The sequence below is a fragment of the Melanotaenia boesemani genome, chromosome 6, assembly GCF_017639745.1.
Source record: "Melanotaenia boesemani isolate fMelBoe1 chromosome 6, fMelBoe1.pri, whole genome shotgun sequence".
NCBI lineage: Eukaryota > Metazoa > Chordata > Actinopteri > Atheriniformes > Melanotaeniidae > Melanotaenia > Melanotaenia boesemani.
This window is the reverse complement of record NC_055687.1, coordinates 9,528,842-9,550,295: the sequence shown is the minus strand read 5'-3', so window position 1 is coordinate 9,550,295 and position 21,454 is coordinate 9,528,842. Positions and strand designations below refer to the sequence as shown.

The 21,454-nt window shown below is 40.6% G+C and overlaps 1 protein-coding gene across 4 annotated transcripts in view; it reads left to right on the top strand.

The window, feature by feature from the left end:
• The window catches only part of sema6e (sema domain, transmembrane domain (TM), and cytoplasmic domain, (semaphorin) 6E), a 156,382-nt gene that overhangs the window by 48,613 nt on the left and 86,315 nt on the right, over positions 1 to 21,454 (top strand). For 3 of the 4 annotated variants that reach the window (XM_041988107.1, XM_041988106.1, XM_041988103.1), the window contains exon 4: positions 17,654 to 17,834. The gene's annotated coding sequence lies outside the window, so the exon portion shown is untranslated. Of the gene's footprint in view, positions 1 to 6,488; positions 6,574 to 17,653; positions 17,835 to 21,454 lie in introns of those variants that run through there. The other variant, XM_041988105.1, reaches the window with a different exon arrangement.

The following is a 21,454-nucleotide window of genomic DNA, read 5'->3' as shown; positions in this document are numbered from 1 at the left end:
ACTATCTGCTTCCTCTGTGTTCTTTAAGACTTTTAACTTGCTGCTTCTTCCATGCACTGAGCGTTTCATACAGCTGTTAAAGCCAGGAAAGAATTACATAGTTGCACCTGGATGCACCTCAGTGGGAAACCATGTCTGAGAGGAAAATCCTGTTAAATGTCCTCCTCAGTAAATTCACTACCTTTTGTTTATTTTACATCTCTCCAGCTCGATAGCTACAGCAAGTAAGCATGAACTGATTTCAACTGGGGGGATTTTAGTCATGGTAAGTAAATATAAACTGCTTAAGGGCATGTCTATATTTTGGGCTGTATATAATCACGGTTGCGCTCCTTGTGACTGCTTGCTTTGCAGTGCGAATGAAATGACTGTAAGCAGCAGTTGGCACTTCCTCTGCATGAGTCTCACCAGGCAGAAGTCTGCAGCAAAACTTAGATGTTCAGCATCGCTACATCCTCACCGGCGGCCATGTCTGTTCTAAAATCATGTAAAGAATGACAGTATGATGTCATTTTGTTCATTTATCAGTTGGAACATTAAAATGTGTGGTTTTTTATTGTTCTATGCCCTAACACAATGTTGGGGATTTCCAGGAGACTAAAAGAGCACTTATGACGTCAGGGTCATCAAACTCGACAAAGTTGCCCCAGGATGCACAAGACTCCATACACAATTTCACACCTTTAAGTGTAAAACTGATGGAGATCCCCTTCACAACAGCGTTGTCTTAGAAATGCAAAGAACACTGCCGGGAGCTGTTTGTCACTGTAGTTATTCATGATTCAGAGTGGATTTATCCCATTAAGGCTGGTAAAACATTCCAGTCTCTCAGGACAACCTTCTCTAAAGGCCTGTCTTCATGCAGGTAACGGTTGGAAGATGATACAAACATTGAACTGACAGTATTGTTGTTGTAGTTCTATCTTTGTGGAACCTCCCAAAAGTCCTTGGCCATCTCATCCCTGGCTTTTAGTGGGAGGATTTCATGGCAGCCGTGTGTGACCTGGGACCTGTTTGGGTCTGTAATGCATTAAGATGGATGCAGCCATCCCGCTGTCAGATGATGAATTGCGGGCTGCAGAGAAAGCTCTTCGCTATGTAAAAGAGGTGCTTGCAGACATGGCACTTTCATCAATCAGCTGGGGACTGCTGTAATGTTGTTACACTGCAGAAAGAACACACACTGTTTATATGCAGCACACAGACATGAACAGAAGACATTTTTTCTGCCTGGATAATATTTTCCTCCTTTGCTTCAAGAAATGTGACTTGAGTACATTAACGAAACGTTTGGGGGCTTGAAATTCTTGTTTTGGACTTCATTACAAATGATCCCAATACGTAATCAGCTGTCTTCTTACAAGTATAATGCTACCTTCTCTTCCCTACAATTTTCGTGGTTTGCTTAGGCGTCGGTATCAAGGTCTCGGTTAAAGTGACACCTGGAATCTTGCATTCACACATCCTCACAAAAGCCCAGCAGAGCTCTCTGACAAGCCTCACTAAGATTTCAGACGCTCAGGAGATAATTTTGGCAAAGGTGTGATTGCCCCGGTAAAGTGACGGTGTGCCACATGAAGCTGGATTACCACAGCAAAGTGGGTTACAGAGCAGGTGAAAGAGCCTGATGTTATTCCCAGGTTATATAAAAGAAATCTAATTAACATCTAATTATATTAGCTTTATATGCCTTTAATTTCATTGTCCTCAACTGTCAAACTGATACCCAGACCCAGCAGTGATGCACATGGTTAGTATGGTAACAAAGCTTACAGGACCTACTGACTTTCCTGTGTAAATGTGAGCTGCTGATCTCCTTCAGAATGCACCGTATCTCCGCCCTCCTGTTCTCTCGTCTCTCCCTTCATGTTGCCACCCTTTTATTCTCTCTGCGTGTGGTCGTTGAGTCGTAGCAGCTCTTAAGGCAGGAGGTGTGGTGCAACTCTGGCTGTTTTGGCAGATAAGCCTCAGCCTGCCCACCTGCATCCCCTGCTGCTCATCAACCAAAAAGACTTGCAGTGTCACAGGCATTAATTCTGCGGCGGTAGATTGCCATCTCAATGGATCCATGGTAACCACCTCGCCGCCTTCATTTTTCACGCATGAAAAAGGAAAAAGAACATCCAAATCTCCTTGAAACAAACAAGAAGTCTCCAAAGAATGAAACCATTGACTGGTAAAATGCTCCGTGTCAGTGAGCGATGAATTTTTAATATATTTTCACTTGACCTTTCATTTTATCTCGTGAGATCAGAGAATTAGTTTTTCAAGATTCCCTGCAGTAAAAGCACTGGAGTTTATAGATGAAAAGTGGGCTTGTTGTTTAGTTCCCAGAAAAGGAATTGATTTAGAGAGTTTGGGTAAATCAAGCAGTTTTAAAATCTATTAACTGGAAGTGTATCAACCCTGCAAACACTGTTGGTAAACACAACAGAGAACATATAAATGCAAATATTTCAATAAAACAGGGTCTTTAGCAGGACATCTTGTGGGCTTCAGTTGAGCGACATGATGGCTAGCTTGCTGCCTTGCCTGCTGCTCATACTGGACAGCATCTGGTGAAAACCGTATTAGTTTTGAACACAGAAGTTAAAAAAGAAGAAAAAAAAACTAATACTGCATAAGTTTAGTGTTGCTCCATTGTTAACTTGCCATGAACGAGCTGGTTGAAGGGAAGAGATCTCCAGTTTTACTCCTGGCCAATCGGTGAGCCATGTTTTCTTCTTCTGCCTGCATATTTTCTTTTTGGTCAGTACTTGTTTCGGGGAGCACCACCCTAAAGTTCAGAGTGAAAACAAGCCAAACAACGGTGCAATGTTTATATACATACCCCACCCAATCCAACCGAGTCCCTTGGTCTATCCTGATGTGAATGTGTGCTATTAGTTCCTCACTGAGTGAAGTGACCTGGAAGTATCTCCAGTGGCATCTATGATGAGAGCTGGAGGAATTCTTTAACTTCTAAGAAAAGGGCTTCATTGCCTCCTTTAGCCTAGGAAGCACTGCTCCATCATTTATCAAGGATGGATGATTCCTTCATTTTCTTGTGATTACAACATACAAAGCGACGCTTAGTTGTGCTGTGATTTAGATAAATAGATGGTATTTGGTGTGAGCAGTGACTTTTTTTCACTTTATGGATTTAGTTTTATTATTTTGATTCCCAAACATCATAATAACCTAATATTTGATATATTATGATACTTGCAGGATATAAAATATAGCCTCTGGAACAATGCAAAAACATTTTATGAGGCAAAAACCTTGATGCTCCATAGCTTTGACCTGGAAGTACCAGAAGAAGGCAGCACAGAGATGAAGATCTACAACATTGAAATCTTCTCCTTTGAGCTTCAAAATGTGAAAATGTTTCTCTATGTCAACACATTTTCCTTGTCAAATTGAACAATGGTGCCAAATCCACTCAGACCTTTACTGTTGCAATTACCTTTAATTGATTTCTTTCTGCACATATGATGGCTATAACATCAAGTTGTCTTCTTTGATGCTCCAATCGTCGTGGCATTCCCTTCCCCAGGCGCTCACAGCACATCCTGCTGTATCCTGAGCTGTGAGACCGGACATGAAGGCTAGTTGTATGTTGGGGGATTTTACAGCTCTTAGTCAAGCAGAAGGATCTATATTTCTCTGCCCTGAGCCAAAAGAAGGGATTGGCTTGTGAAAAGCACCGTGGTAAAGGTCAGTAATCAGCGGCTAGGTTATTATGTGGCAGATTGAAAAGGAAATTATTTTCTGGTGAAGGCAGGGAGGTGTGAGTGTGTGTAGATGTAATGGTTTTTGTTATGTGTGAGATTGTGTGTAGAGGTGTAGCCTGGTGCCCTGGTCTTTCCGTCGAGGGTTTGCTGACCTGTCAACGTTAGTCAGCCTACAGGCCTGTGAAATGACCCACCACAGGGCTCACCTGGGGCCCTGCAACCTCTTTCAGCTGTTCCCTTCACACTGTTGCTCTCTATTTTCTATTCATTTTTCCTCTCTGTGTCTTTGCAGCTTGATATTCAAGCCTTTCACTCTCACACAGGCACAATTGCTGGTTTCTGTTTTCTTCACAGACACAAATCTCCTTGCTTTTCCGAGTTTTAATAAAAATCAGTTAAAGAACTGAGTGATGGGAGACATTCCTGTTTAATTTTTTTTTATTTTTTCTTCTTGCTACTGAAATTGTTCCAGGAACAGAAATAACCTATTTTAACGGCACAGTTGGGCTTTTTGTGTTTTGAGGCTGTCTGATGCTCTTCCATTATATACAAAATGATTTTTTTTTTTCTGTTCTTCTGTAAATTTTCACTCTTATCTTTACAATACTTGTACACCTCCTGCCGGACCTGCAGGTTTGAGGTTTCAAGTGTTTTTTCATGTCACAAGCTTGATTCTGGGAGTATATTCCCGCTGCTCTGGTCCATAGCACTGTACTTTTCCTCTGATGGTGAAGAGATGGATGGTGGAAAGAGATTGATCCTCATGGTGCAGAAATCAGTCAAGCTGACAAATGGCAGCCCCAAACTTGGAAAGCCATTAGCATCCCGAGCGGGAGTGAAATCCAGCCAAGACCCGCTGGTTTCCATGAGCCTTTCTTCCAAAGCACAGGCCCATGCCAGGCCACGACATGGCAGTGGGTGTAAGGCAAGGCAAGTTCATTTGTATAGTAAAATACAACGGGTGGTTCAAAGTGCATTAACAAAGTAAGAAGCATAATTTAACATTAAAAACAAAAGAAAAAGGAAAAAGAACATTAGATAAAAACAGTATGAAAACACAAGTTTTAAAAATTCCAGCCTAAAAGAAACAGATGCTGATTTGGACTTCTAAATAAAACCTACTAAATGCCGTAAAGAACAGATGGGTCTTTAACCTGGATGTAAATTAAGTGTGTGAGCTGATCTGAGGCTTTCTGGGAGTTTGTTCCAGACATGTGGAGCATAGAAGCTGAAAGCAGCTTCTCCATGTCTGGTTCTGACTCTGGGAACTGATGAGAAACTGGATCCAGATGACCTGAGGGTTCTCGTAGGTACTGGGTCAAGAGGTCACTGATGTATTTTGGTCCCAGACCATTCAGAGCTTTATAGACCAGCAGCAGAACTTTAAAGTCTGTCCTCTGATGGACAAGCACCCAGTGTAAAGACTTCAGAGCTAGACTGATGTGGTCCTCCTTCTTGGTCTTAGTGAGGACTAGGCTGCAGGTGTCCAATTGATTTTTTTTTTTTATTTAGGTAAACCTAAAAAACACTGTTACAATAATCAGGCTGACTAAAGATTAAAGCATGGACTAGTTTTTCCAGGTCTTGTTGAGACATCCTAGGTGGTGTAAGCACCACCTCATGTCCTGGCTGGCCTTTACAGCCGCTAGCCGGCATGTTGACACAGGGCAGAGCCCCAGTCATTAATAATAAAAAAAAAAAAAACCCTCCAAAGACACATGAAGGAGTCGGCTGTCTTTCTGTTTAATAGTCATGACTCATGCATTTGGCATTTTGGCTGTTTCGGAGTTAAAATCAGGACTTTGACTGGCATTAAGTGTTACTGCTGGATGTTTGCAGTTAGTCAACACTGTCAGGATTCAGCATAGAATTGGACAAAGTTAAGTTTTGGAAAATAGACTTGTGCACATGTCCTGAATTAAAACGAGGCTGAAGTTGTTACAACCTTGCATTGAACATGTTTTCCTCCTTTACTGCTCTGTTTGAACAACCCTCCTTTTCTGGCTGGAAGAGGTCCCATTTGGATTCATTTTGATATTGAATCAGATTTTCACTCCATGGATAATGTAGAACAGCTTTTTCTGTCCTTCTGTTACAAAACCAGGTGAGAGGTTAGTTTTTCTGCTGTTGACTGTGGTCCGCAGAGAAGAAAATCTGTCCTAGACATCAGCCAAACTGTTTTCTATACGTTTTGTGTTAGAAGAGGTGTTTGTAAAGGAAGCATTTCATTTTCTGTGTTGAAATTGAAATGGGAGTCAGATGGTGGGCCAGCAGATGGGAAGAAGAAACATAATCTTGTTCGTCTAAAATAAGTGACAATACTAAAGGATGCTAACAGGAGTGTTTTACTAATTGTCTGATTTCGTAAGAGGCAGATTGATGCATTGTGGGTGGAGTACCGTTTTGCAGTATAACCTTCTACAATGTTGAACCTTAAGTGCTAAATCTAAAACAGGGGAGTGGATGGTGGATGGGCTAGTGAGGGAAGTAGTTCCTCTGTAGATGGCAGAAATTTGCATAATTTCTATTCTAGTTGCGATCACGTCAAATGTGAAAATTACATGTTCTAGTTTAAAGTAGTTGCATCATGACTGTCAGTCTTTAAGTGTGTTTATGAAATGTAAACTCATTGTCACGCAAAGGGGGCGGGGGTGGCAGGGAGAATGCCACTCTACAGGAAATGCTGCGACAGACGTGGAGATCTAGAAGCAGGAATGTGACCCGACGATTCCTTGCACCAAAAGCTGTTTGTGGATGAGAAGCAAGACACACAGACTTAAACTAAATATCTCCAGTGGATAAACCTTTGGACTAAACATGCATGTTGAACTTTAACCTGTGATTTAAAGCACATTGAGTAAGTATTTCTGTTTTTCAGTTTTCTGTCGGAGCAATTTCACCTGCAGCTCTTTATGAGCTTTTAAACGACTGAACTTTCGATGTGGCTTGAAGTCGGTTTCTGAACTTGTTTTATAGATGATTGCAAAATGAGAGCAGGAAGTCATTGAGACTGAGTAAAACTTTAGATTCAGGACTACAAACGATGGTCTTTGACTTGGAAATATAGAGGGTTTTGCAAGAAGGAGTAAAAAAAAAGAAATAAAGTAAGAATGATAACTGTTGCCCTTTTAACATAAAAAATATAATAAATCCTAATTTATGTTCATGCATACATAAAGGTTAATATATAGTAATTACTCGAACTACTTATAAAATTAAATTTACTAGAATTAAAATTAAACACTTTGAAGGCTCACTAGCAAACAAGTTCAGTGCAGTAAAGTATTTTGCAATTTGACCAGAACTGATCCAGTTTTGCTCTAAATTTAATTAATTTTATTTTTGCAGATACTTGTAATCCATAACAGGTTTCATTAAAAACTCGCTTTATTACAAAATTCGTCCTGACAAACTGAGATCTCTGCAACGTAAAATGCATGTTAGTTTCAGCAGCCTTGTTCGACCATTCTTGTTCTTTTGTCCGTATCCAACTTCCACATCCATGTGATAGGCTGGCAACCTGTCCAGGGTGTACCCCGCCTCTCGCCTAATAACTGCTGGCATTAGATCCACATCCCCGTGACCCTAAAGTGAAATAAGCGTGGTAGAAAATGGATGGAGGGATAATTTCCACTTTCATGAATCAGCACACTTGTTTGTGTTTAGGTATGCACCGATACCACTTTTATTCAAAACAAGTATAAGTACTTACGTTTGAGTACTTGCCGATACAGAGTACCGATATGAGTACTAATAAATCCCATTACAGTTCTCTGGTAAGATGCAACGACTGAGTGCTAAATTGTGTGATACATCTAATGTAAGGCTTTAAAACCCTCAATCTTAATAAAAAGAGAGGATAAAGTGATTTTTGCTGGATTCTGTTCACAGCAGTGACAGGGCACCGTTATGTCCAAAATCTGTTTCTCTTACTGAGGTAATGCCAAATTCTGATTTTTAATTGTAACTTTGTTGTGTATGCTTTAATTCCACAGATTAATCTCTTTGCATTAACACATTCATTTTGACTGCCCTAGTTTTGACAGATTGGTACCAGGTTCGGTAGTTTCAGAACACTTTTATGAATACAGAATATGAGTACACACAAGTAGTATCAAACTGAAACTGGTATTGGTCCTATTGGGTTATTAGACTAATATCCCATTGAGGTAAGAAAATAAATATACCCTGTTTAATTTATCTAAAAAGGTGAAAACGCTAAAATAGTCAAAGTTGAGCACAATTTGATTGACATTGAAGGATGACTGCAGCTGCTGTAATTTCCATACCTTCTTGGAAAAAGTTAGCAGTGATAGCATCATCGGCCTTCCATGTTTAAATGCCTGACCTGAAAATGCTCATGAAAACGCTGCCAAAGTGGTTGTCTCACTTTTCCACCTTGCTGGTTTATGGCATTCTGGCTTCAGCGCGTCTTTAGCTGGCTGCAGCCTTGACAAGTGGTGTCTGGCTATGTAGGTTCTCTCTTAGGCACATCAGTTAAGTGCACGTTAATAAATGTTTACAGACTTTTTTTTATTTCTGGTGCTGGCTAAGAAGGGTGTCAATGTTTAACCATGTACTCTGCTAATTAGACTCATTCCTGGTTATTATCAGCATCCAGATTGGATACAAATTTCTACCTTCACTGACTTTGAAATATGATTTTGCTGTTTCTTATGCACACTTAAAATCTCACCCAGCAGCAAACGGCAAATTACTTGCTGGATTGCCTACATGTGGTGGCCTGTTTAAGGGATTTTAAGACAACAGGAAATTTCATGCACTGCCTAGATACCTTGTTTACAGAAGGGCTCTGCACACCTGGAAACAGGCGAATGGGAGCTTAAGAGTGTGGCTGCCAGGGGAAAAAAAGGGATATCGTTGACAAGGCAACGAGAGCTCATTATCTCTCCGTCTATGCTGGTCCACGGTGCATCATTGATGGGTGCCACAGGAGAGTTTGGTGCAGATAGATGGGGTTGCGCCCTGTGTTCCATACAAAGGACGACTGAGCAGGAATAACACATCCATGAAATGACGTGTCACCGCAGTAATCCTGGATTACCTGTCTGCCTAGCTTTCTTCATCACACGTCTGTGTCGCATGTTCCCCATCAGAAAAGATACGGAACAGCAGCTCAGCCTCAACTGTTGTTAGGCCGCATTTGACCTGTATTGTTAGGAAACAAAGTGCATGTTGTGGGAACTCGGCTGTTTCTGCCTCGTGCTCATTCTCTGCTCACCAGTTTTGGAAAGGATGTGTGTTGCAGAAACTGAGGACTGATGCATTGTTCACCTTTCTGCTACTGCTCATGTCTTTTTGTCTGGATCAGTTATCATATCTGCTGTACTTAAAGATGTGCATTATCTGCTGCATTTATCAGCAAGTGACGCAAAGAGGACATTTTTAAGCAGATGCACAATAACAAAACATGCAATATGTTTGTTTTTTGTTACATTTCAGCAAGCATTAATTTTTTTTTTTTTTTTTTTTGTAAATCATATTACTGTACCAGCTTAGTAGCCAGCCAAAAGACCCTCTGATTGGAAGAAGTTTGAACTACATTGGTTACTTTTTACTGTTGTGTTTTAATGCATTTTTTATAATGATTCTTTCTGAGCTGAGCCTCAGCTGCGTTATAAATGTGAATTCTTTTGTTAGTAAGTTTGGTGTCTACGGGTAAAGAGCACAAGGAAAAACGTCTGAATTTAGACATTTTTCTTGCTCATTTTACATCTTCAGCTTTGTGGGAAAGTCCTCTGAGAATGTGTGAGATTACAACCAGAGGAGTCTGCAGACAGAAAAACCTCCAGCGAACAACCCTGATTCACACCTTTGTTCAGTCCCCATTTTTAGTGTTTTATTTCTAGCATCTTGCTACTTCTATTCTGCAAGTTAGTGATCTGTTTACATTTCAGCCTCTAAGCAGTGAGATGTATTCTGCCTGCTGGTGTTTACTGGTAGATACGTCTTGTGTTTGCAACCACCAAGTGGAGAATGAAGTTTGCTGTTTTTCCCCTGTTCATAATTTGCATGATGCACTGGAAGAAGCCTGCAAAACCTCAGGCGCATTTAGCTGGCACAAATAAGTGCATAACTTTGAGAGCAGTCAGAGATTCTTGGATTCCTTCAAGAAGGCTCATTCATCACATGCGTTTATCATGTGCTTGAGCAAAGAAACCTTGCAGAAGTTGATAAGAAGTGCTCCTTTGGCTTGACATGAGCTATGATGGACTTAAAAAGATGAGGATTATGGAAACAGCTAATTAAATGCAATATTATACACAAAATTCAGTTTTGTTGAATGATAGTTGAGTTCAGTCGCATATTTTCTTTTGGTTTATCTCGCAAACTACTCCATAGTTACTGTTGATGCTGCAAAAGCACATTAAATAAATGTTCCTCTTTATTTTGTAAAAGAAACAAACTATTAGATGTTAGTTTCACTTTGAGTTGGGGCGGAGCACTTTAATAACATAAATAAACCATGTGCCAGGTAAAGTGGAAGCTTTTAGCATCTGAAAAGGTCTTGCACAAAATATTAAGTGGATATTTTTCCCTCGCTCTTTGCATTTATGACCTTCTGATCCCTCATAACAGTTTATTACTATTTTTGTCAGCCTACATGACATTTACTGTTCACATTTTCCGATTTAGCTGTCAAGGATAATGGAAGAATGTACAGGGAAAAATAACCAAACAAAACAAAAGTCTGTGCATAACAGTTCAGAGAATTATTTCTATATATTGTCATTATATAATTGTGTCTTCATAAATATGCTTTAAGGGGGTTCGGAGGTTCGTGTTTCAGTGTAATGTGCTCTTTAATAAAGACACAAGTTTGCTGATTGGGAATGTCAGTGCATGTGGCATTCAGCCCCATCAGGTGATTTATGAGCATGCTGCTTGGCTATTACATTACAGACCCCAGCCCTATTCAGTGATGTTAGTAGAAGGAGTCCATCTTTGGTAAAACAATGCAAGAAAAAGCTGCATGTTTCAGTGGAATATCACTACTTTTTGGTAAAAGAATGAAGAACAAGGATAATCTTATAATGTTGACTGTGTAGCAGCTATAGCTAATTTACATAGTGTTTGTTTATAAAGGAAGATGATGTACAAAGAGGGTTGGCTCGGGCTAGTTGGCATCTTTCTTGAATATTACATGTTTAAACACTATGGTGGATCAGTTGTGCTTGAATGAAGTAGTTTTGAGGACTTTTCCCATTTATCCTGGAACAGTTCTTCCCAGCACAACATGTTATTCCCGTTTGAACCACACTGCAGTGAGAAAAGGTGCAAGTCTGCAGTTTCTTCCTACTCTGGACCTGGCCCTGTGTTTACAGAGGGAAGGGGGTGAGAGGCCGCCACAGAGAGGCCGGAGTTCACACAGCAGAGCATCCCAGCTGAAAGGCCAGTTGTCAACCACCGGCGGAGAGGAAAACAACGGGGCATCAGCCGGAGTGGTTTGGAGAAAGGACGAGTCAGGGTCGCTTTCAATTAGCACAGCGTGTTGTCACTGCAGAAAGCCACAGAGGCAGGGAGGAGGAGGAGACGGGAAGTAGCCTTGGGTTTAAGGAAGGAGAAAAGAAGGAGAGCCAGTACACAACGAATAAGACAGAAAAAAAAAATAAATAAATTACTCAACAGACATCACAGTGTAGATATACTGTAGGTCGTGGTTGAAGGTCCTAAACCAACAGGCTAAAATTCTGCTGAGAAGCTGGTTTGCTCTTTTTCCAACCAATAAGAATAAAATTCAACCAATTCTGGCAAATGTTTATGAATAAGTACATACTGTATAATTCCTTCTTCCACAGAATCAGTATTGTTTTTTGGAGATGTTTAGAAGGTCAGCGGCAACTCTTGACATTTTTTGGATGGAAGATGAATGTGTTGGCCACACTGTCCTTTGGGATGATGTGCCAACAGATTCCAGAGATGGCAGCCCAACAAAGCTCCATCTTTACACATTTACTGTTACGGCAGGAGTCGAGCAGGAGTCAAACTTGTCAGTAAAGACTGAAGGACTGTCTCAGAACTGCCTCCCAGCAGGGTAGAGGAGTGGAATAATTAATAGGTCTAACATTCCACTTCATGCTGACAACCACTCAAGAACTCATTTGTGACAAGAAAGCGTGAAGACCCTCACACTGTCAAACATGCTGATAAAGATGAATCTCTTTATAATTCATGACATGAAATAAGAGGACCAGAAAAGCACTCTTTGTTGGTAAAGTACATAATTTGTCCAGTAGCTGATGATGTCATGATGGTTATGGGTGACAGATGCCAGTTCAATAGGATTTCCTGGAATTTTAAAGGAATAACATGTCTTCTAAGGGGTTCTGGAAAATAAATGTTTTTTTTTCCTCAAGTTAAAAATGGTACTTTATTGCAGTTAATGCTATGATGCATGCTGGGATTCCTCTTCCCGAGGGTTTGTAAGAACTGCAGAGCAGAATGCGAGTCATCGTCTCTTGGTGGAGGGCAGTCTGAGACAAATGAAGCTGCTCTTTTTTTGGAATACATTATCCCATCGAAGTGCTGGTCTGCTTATGTTGAATGTGGCTGTGCATTAAGTGCAGCCACACAAATGTGCCAGTTAGTCGTGTACTCTGAAACTTAGGCTTACTATGTCTGCTTTGCCGTTTCTCATTACTTTGACAGAAGTGATGTTGACTGTTGGCTTGAATTACATGGACTTTAAGGTCTAAATTGAAATTGTTTTCTAACTATTTCAAGCATTGAATGCAACTGAAGTTTTTTTTAACATTTTTTTCTTAACATTAGTAATTAAAACCAAGTGGAACTTTCAATAAGCTTAAAGTTCTGTCCTGTTTAGATTTATCTCATTCAAATTTTTTCAAATGGCAAGTGTTTTATTTTTGTTTAGAGATGTTGAAATGGTAAAGGGATGCTGGGGGAAAAAAAAAGGTTGAGGTATCCTTTTATAGGCTTTTGTCTTAGGCTCAGTCCTTGACCCTACCATTTGGCCCCACCCCTAAATTTTGCATCAATTAGGTGTCCCTTCTCTTTTAGGGATAAATGACTTATGGTCGTTTAGCTATTCATATGGGCTCCAATGCCCTGGTTCAAGGGGTGGAGGATCACTGCTCCTTGAAAGAAAAGAAAAGGGGCACCTTTGCAATGCAAAACGGAGAGGTAGGCCAAGGGGAGGATTTGGAATGGGGCCTAATACAGCTGAATGGAAGAAACTGAGTGTGTGGCCAATTTCAGTTTAAAAAAAAGAAGTCCCAAACTTCCTCTGTGTTTTCTTTTGGAAAAATGTCTCTGACACTGAATCAGTTGAAGTTTAACATCCTATGTGTAGTATCAAATGTAGGTCATCATTACCCATGATTCTCAGAAATAGAAGCATTAATGCCAACAAAACAGGCTAAACAGGACTGAAGGTTCTCCCTAGGAATGCTCACTCGTCTGCAGAGTAAAGTAATGTGCAAAGACACACACACGTTGCCACCAAACATTTTCATTGTTTGGCAGAAATAGCTTGTGTGACATTTTCCCAACTCTGTGCTTAAGTTTGTGCATGAAGAACATCTTTGTATTGCAGGATTTTTGACTTAGGATCAAGTATCCCAACAGGGTCTTCCTCAGTACCGCTCCACTGGTGTTGTAGGTAAACCCCAGACAGGCTTCTAGTCCATCATGGGCAACACAGGAAGCCTCCAGCTGACCAACAGGTTCAAAGCCATCCTTCACAAGTAGCAAAATGTTAACAAATGGGTACTTCTGGAGATTCATTTACCATCTTTCCTTTTTAGATGGTCTCCACTTGTAATGCTAATGACTGCAGACATGAAGCTGCTTTAGTGGAGGTTAATGCTTTGCATCAGTTCAATAAAGGAAAGTTGCTCTTTTAAAAGCATTAGTGTAATTTATATAATATGGTTACTTCAACCCACAACTATGTTGCTCAACCCCATTCTGCATCACTTAGACCAAATCTTTGTTCCACAGCTTTGATGTGGGCTTTATGAGTTTTCTCTAGATGACAGTAGGGAGATTAATTAGAGCTGAGCCTCCACACATCTCTACGCGCTTTGTTTTCTAGATAGCGATGCTAACAATAGACTAATGTGGGAATCGAAAGAAGGAAATTGCCTGAAACGAAAACGCCAACAAGTAAGTCCAGTGTCGTCTTCAGTTAGCGATGTGGTCAATGCAGCTGAGCTGTTTTCTTTTGGCGAAGGCATTGTAGAAACAGGCCCACAGAGCATTGAGCAATTTGTTGGACATTTTTTCAGTAATTGGTAGTTGGTTAGACTTGGCCTGAATTCTTGTTTATTACAGACGTGGGCTATGTTGAGTTGTGCACTTATTTCAGAGTAGAAGGATGTATTCCTGACCGGAAGAGCCACTTTTAGCAGTTTTGATGGATATTTCTTAGCCGACAATGCTCCTCTATTCTCACACAGTTCAGCGTTCTAGTCTATTACATTCTCCTCCTTTTCTAAAAGACTGCAATTAATCTAATTAGTAATCAATCAGCCATTGAGCCTCCTGCCTCCTCTGCGCTAATGGAGGGTATGACAGGTCGGACCTTACATTATTAATACCTTGGTTCCTGAAGCCCAGGACCCCCCTGATGCCCACGGTCAGGGGCCATTGATCACCACCACAACCCAGTAAGCACTGCAAGGACCATCGGGAAATATCCAGAGTTGTGTGTGAGTGGAGATGGGAATGAGGTGTGTGTCATTCTATGAATCTGTTTAGTGGGATTTAGAGTCATTTTGGTACAGGATGGATTTTGCCAACTTTGCTCAGGAGAAATTTAAACAGTTGGAAAAAGTGAGATATTTGCCTGGTGGTGTGTGGAGTCTGCAGGGAGGTTTAGGAACCATGTTGGAGGTAGGAGAAGGATTGTTTGAGTGATGTTAATGGGAATATAGGGCCCTGAAAACCTCATTAGGTAAATGGGGCTTACTTCAAAACTATTATGGCAGAATAAGCAGGCCCCTCTGTGGGACTATATCTAGAAAATGGGATTAGAAATTATAGTATGGCACAAACACCGGGGCACAGTGATTGCAGCGTGGCAATGAAACAATCTTGGCAACATTATCCTTCGTTTCCCATGCATTATATGAGCACCTTTCCTAATAGCTCTAGCAGCTGAAGTTACAGAGCCCTACCAGCTGATCTCATTTGATATAATCAATATTGGACCCTGCTAGGTTTAGGCTGGGGTGGGGATCGGCTGAGCAGACCATTCAACAGGGCTATCTTCATGTTGTGTCCTCTTTAGCTGAATCTGCTGACCCCAATTTATCTACCTCTGTGCCAGCAGCTGTTAATCATGTAGATTATCTAGTCTGCATGTTGTTTTTGAGGACAAGCAGTCTTTGTGGAGTTATCAGGACTAGACAATCAGAATCAGCTCCTCTAGACAAAATATATTCATATCATGTCAAAAGTCTCTTAGGTGCTGCTAATTTACATTGTTTTGTACATTTGTGATACTCCTCACATAGATGCTATAGAAATAACAATTTTGGATGTTAGCTGAGCAAAAAAATCAGCATTTAGTTTTAGTTTGTCTTGACCAGAAGACTACATGAATTAATGCAGAGATTATTAAAATGATCTGCAGCAATACTTAAAAAGTTATACGAGACAACTAAAACTCAAGAGTAGATAATAAATGTATATGCTTCCTTTAATACCAGAAGTGGTCATTAAATAGGATGATGGGTATGAAAATATGCGCCAATATTCACAAATAGAAAGAGTTAAGAGGGGAGAATGGGAGGACTCGGTATGATTGGGGACTTGGTTACATAAAGGCTGCAACACTGAGCTGCTCCAAGTTGACTTTCACACTGCACTACCCAAAACAAACCAGACCTTTTTAATATCATTTTCCCATCCTCGATAAGAGGCAGCGCTGCATCAATAATTACTGAAGGATAAGACAAACAACAAAGAAGAAAACTCGCTCATCTATTGGTTAATGCGGGGAAACTAGAAGAGAAACTTCAACACGATACTGTATTCTTTGCTCGAGTTTGAGAGCACATTTTTACCACCGTCAGCTATGTCTGCTCCATCATACACTGTGCAAGTTTAAATCCTGCTTCAGTTTTATCAAAAAGGGTGGGTGGGAGGCAGATAAAGAGGGTGTTTACTTCCTAAATTCAAATTGGGACCAGGTTCCACAAGAGAGGGGCCTAATAACTGAAGGCTCTACTTCCCACTCTACTTTAGTTACTATTAGCTTTGTGATATTTAGATCTGTTGATTGTAATGATATGAACCAGATCAACATGTGCTGCTTGACTACAGAGTGAGTGATTGGTGGAAGTGAGTGGTCAGGGGTTGTGTGTAAATGGCCTTTCTTTTTTTTTTTTTTTTTCTTTAAGATGACATCATACTTAATGCCACCAGGCCACTTCCCGTGACTAACATGCCGTGTAACTTGGCACAGTGGCCATAACATCTACACTAGCCAGAGTGCAATACCACACTCCCTCATCTTAACGCCTCACAGGTTAAGTCACCACAAGACGGCATGTTGAAGCTGTCATATGGCTCTGTTTAATTTCCAGAGAGCTGGGGCTGTTAAGTATTTACAGTCCTTCAGTGGCTTTATGGTGCTATGATGGGAGTGAGCAGTGGTGTTGAGCTCACAGCAGCTGCAGTCAGCGGACTCATTCAGAAGGGATTTAGACAGCAGCTCATCTACTGTGCTATGTGAGTCAGTGGACATCTTTTATCCATGGCTGAGGATGTGAGGCATTGCTCTGCGGTCATGACACCCCCCATGTCCCCTCTTGAGTACCTCATGGGTGTAGGTATATAAATGTCATATACAAATGTAAGCTTGGTTACGGGAAATCTATACAACACTTGTCATTAGTCATCACTAATCATTGTAGACTGCTGTTGTGTATGTTTGGAGAGTGCTGAATTTTCAGTCATGGATTTACAGGAAGTTCATTAGTCATTAAGGCTCCTCAGTGTGATTGTGGTGTGTCTGTGGGGGGCTCTGGGTGAAAGATGACAGTGCATTGGGCGAGCTTACAACTGAGTGGTGCTGGTTAAAACTCCAACTGTGCTACATAAATGAGTCTTTTGAGAACAGAGATGAGATCAGGGAAATAAAAGGTTTTCAATAGCTGAGAAGACCAAAATGAGAAGAAAGATGTTAAATAGCTAGCTAGAAAATATTTCTACATAGGTGATGCTGGGGAATATTAGATGTCTTTGATGTAGTGAGGACAGGTCAGAGTTCACCTGCACACCTACACTTACCAAGCTGATTTTGTTGTGAGCAGCATTTTTATTTTATTTTTTTTTTTGCAGCAGCAGGTACATCAGTTCTTCTTTCTGCATAATATTACTTGCAGATATCTAGTTACAAAGCAGGTTTGGTGTAAAGTTCCAAAGTGTAGGCATGGTAAACTGCTTGGTGCATTGAGTCTGAAGTACAGTTGCTGACATATTTGTGTACTCGCATAAAGAGTGTGGGCTGAGGTTTGGACATGGGAACTGAATTATCATGAACTCATGACCTCTCTGTATTTATCATTATTCATTTTGGTCAAGGTTGTATATGAAGAAGTGAACAAAATTTCATTGTAGAGAAAACAAAGTAAAACAAGACCAAAATCAGAAGTTATCCTGGACTTTTTGGCCCTGTCATCACCACGTTGAAAGCCACCACAGCTCAGCACATCTGGCTCTCTTTATGACGTCTCTGCTTGTGCTAGCTGTGATGTTATGACAGCACAGTGAGTGAGGAGATTACTCTGAGAGGACATAGAGCTGATACCCATGGGGCCTCTGTGGGTCACTGACCCCGTTTAAGCAAAAGAGAAACCCCTGAGGTTCTTTTGCGAGTATGTTTGCAGTGCAGCTGTTCCTATTGTGTTGTCCATTCTCATGTTGTTTTCTATTTGCTCTTGCAGGAAGTTTTTTGAAGACTGAACGCTCATAGAGGGAGAACCTCAAAGGGGGCTTTTAACCCCTAACAGCCCACCAACCAGTCCATCTTCAAAACCCTGCTCCCTTTACATCCCTGCTGAGGTTGCTTCCCGGGGAAAAAAAAGGAGGAATACAGATTGGTGTGCAGTTGGATGTGACGAAACTGTAAGTGCTTCTTTTATATTTACTTTTACAGATACTTTATGTCCTTAATTTAGTTTGTTTTGTTTTTTTTAACATCATTGAGCACTGGACTTCTCAGGGCTCAAGCACTAAGGTAGGTAGTTTTCCAGTGCTCTTTAATACTCTGTAGCTCTGCAACTTGTTCATGAACAAATAAAAGTAAAAAAAAAAAAAACACAGTACCTAAAGCACATAAAAAAACTGAGTTGCATGTCCTTGCTCTGCTATGTTGAATATTTCATTGAATAAACAGCCAGTCATCGGAGGCTCATCTAGATCCCCCTAAAACAGGTTTATTGATTGAGAATGACAGCTCTGTAGCTACACTGGCAAACGGCCCAACAACTGCCATCAGGTTCAAATTAAGACTTGGATCAGTTACTATTATAGCTCAATATTACCAGTTTACCTCAAGGGACTTCACATCCTGTGCAGCTTACATCTTTCTCTGCGTGTGGGCAAAATGTCAGATACTTCAGTGAGTTGCTACTGAGGATGTATCCCTCCTCCTCAATAGGTCAAACGATGTTGAATGTGTAAAAGAGTGGCATGGTAGGTGAATATTCTTCTTAAATGTTCTCTATTTGCTCAAATCCTCAAACTACACACAATTCTGCTGATTGCCGATGGCTGTAGAGAACAATAACATGTTTGCTTTGTTGTGATTTCAAGTTGTCACACCGAGAGGCTCTAATTTGCCATAATAATGAGGGTAACCGGGGAGCAGTTAGCATCCTCTGTGTTATGTGGGAGTTGGTTCAGATCATTATTTTGTTCTGTTTTTTTTTTTTTTTTTTTATTTTATTTTTCAAAAGCAAAAAACTTTCAAAGCTCTGTTTCACACACACAAACGTGTAGAAAGATTGTGTAATACAGACATTGTTTTGCAAGGGTTAGCTTTACCCCCATGTGCTCTTATTTTCATTGATATGACCCAATAAATGCTTACCTTGAGCTATTGTTCTCACTATTCATACCCTCCCCTTTGGCGATACAGGACCAACGTAGAGCATTGTGCATCGGAGTGAATAGAAGCCCACCACTTTGGCATTGCACTCTGCTGACAGCAGCAAAACAATACATGCCGGTTCGGTTAGATGTATGAGTGTACAGGAATGAGGTGTTGAACTGAATCATTGGTATACTGGTTGTATGAGGGGCCCTGATGTCATTCTTTTCTGCCTGTCTTTATTGATGACACAAAGACATATCAAAGGGAGTGAAATGGGGACAGAATGGCAGTCAGTGCGGGTGCACAGGCGTGAGACATGATCAGACCTCTGTATTGAATAGAGGTATTATCGTGCCAAAAAATGTGAGAGCTGGATGGAGGCAGAAAGACTGAGGAGCATTGCATTCATATCTAGTCACCCACTAGCTTAAGAATGCCTTCACAATGTTCTTGTCACTGTGAGGGAAGCATAGTTTGGATGTATGAACATTTGTTCATGGCCCACATGCTTTACAAAAAAAAGGAGAAAAGAAGACTGTTGTATTTCCAGCTGAAGTAGCTGTTAGAAAATTCTGCCCTTTGTCTTCATGTGTCCAACCGCACAAGGAAATGCTTTAAGATAAACTCTGAGACCTGCTCGATTTCATTATATGACCTCGGTAAAGAAATACAAATGTTTTTTTTTTTTCCCCATTTTCCTCTAGATGTTGTATAACTGTACAAAAAGATGGAGTAGATATAACACTTGATCACTTTTTATAAATATATGGGCATGTGATTGGTGGAAATGCTACCTTAAAATGTCCATGTCGACTGTTAGAAAAAAACATTGAGCTAAACTGGATTTTTTTTTTTCCCATTTATAGAAAAAAATGACGTGGTGATCTTTGGATTCCAGGAAGAAAACTGTACAATCTTCCTTCCCACTGTTTTTACAGTGGCAGTATGATACCAGATCTGTACTAAATCTGCTACTGGAGTTCCTATAAATGTTCCTGAGTTACATTGAGATCTTGGCAAACAGCTTTGTGCTCATTATGTATTGATCTTGCAATCCAGCGCTGCTTTTTACATACGTTTAAAGGTACCATCTCATATGGTTTTATTTAGAAGAGAAATGGGCGGGTTTTAACTGATACTCCTATCTTCTTTTTTTATACTAAAGTTATCATTTTTTTCAATGTATGAATAAATGAAATACTCTCTTGAATAAACCTTTTGCCATATTTTTATTTATTTATTTAAAAAGACAGCAAAAAAAAAAAAACTAAACAAACAACAAACCTTTTGCCATCCGGACCAGGACTTTCTGAAAAAGGAGCTTTTTGATCATTGCTTGCTAAATAAAGGACTTTAACTAGAACAATCATGCAGTTTTACATTGCTTCCAATTTGTTTGATAAAACATTATCTCTGCATGATCCCAGTTTTTGCTCCTCTCTTTTCAGCCAGATGAAGGAAGGACTTCTTTAAATCTGTGCCACACTGGAAATGCAGCTAACTTTCGGTTTTTGCCTGACAGATCAGATGGTGAAGGTGTGACGGAGAAAAGAGGCTCTTGGTCCAGATTAAATCCTGGGGTGTTCCACATATATGGTTTATACTTGAGTCACTTGAGTATTAGGGCTGCAGCGATTAGTCGACATTGTTGACAATAGAATTTACCCGTCGACTATTGTCGGGGAAACAAAAAAATAAAGAAAATAACTACAGAGTGAGAAATCCTCTTCTCTATCTCTGCTGAGAGTTGCACATGTGCAAAGAAAAAAAAAACCAAAACTACAGAGTGAGACATCGTGAGTTGCATATGCGCAATAAAGTCCACCAGGGGAAAATATGGCGGCCGACCGGGGAGCAAAACGGCAGTAGAGGACGTCAGAAGTCTGGGATAACTTCACATTAAACTTACAAAATAAAGTAAATACATGTGAGATTTGTAAAGCGGACCTTGCGTACCATGGAAGTACATCTGCAATGCTCGAACATTTAAAGAGGAAGAACGTCACACTTACATAACAACCTTATGCAAGATTTCAAAGCTGAAAGTGAAAAAAGAGCCTTTAATAATTATGAGATATATAATCCAATTGGTCGACTAGTGGTTTTAATAGTCAGTGACTAATGGACCATCAGAATAGTCATTAGTTGCAGCCCTATTGAGTATATTTCCTCACTTTCGGCCTTTGATAAACTCAGATTAGCCTCTCACCGCTTACCTGAAGGGCTTGACTCTTTGTCAGTGTCTTAACATTCTCCTTCACTTTCTTCCTTGTTTTTTTCCTGAGTCGTGCTCTTGTTCAATGTTAAATGAGGGCACGGCCACACTTGGATGTGCTGTGACAAATTGGCACAGAGGAGGCAGATGGTGATGGGGAGGAGACTGGTTGTCATGCTATTTGCTGCAGCAACATGAATTGATCTCTGTGCCGTAGAGCAACCACACATGCTCCACTTGTAATCCTGACTTTGGTTTCTTCGTACACACACAACCCCCCAGCCCCCCCCCAGCAAACTGTGATCCACATGCCACCCTGCACCAGCCTTCTGTCCCCATTAGTATCAATGATGTGTGCAGTTGAGGCGCTTGCTAACTGTCAGAGGGTCTCTGCTTGGATTCACTCAGAGAGGCAAAGGAATGCAGAGGGATTTG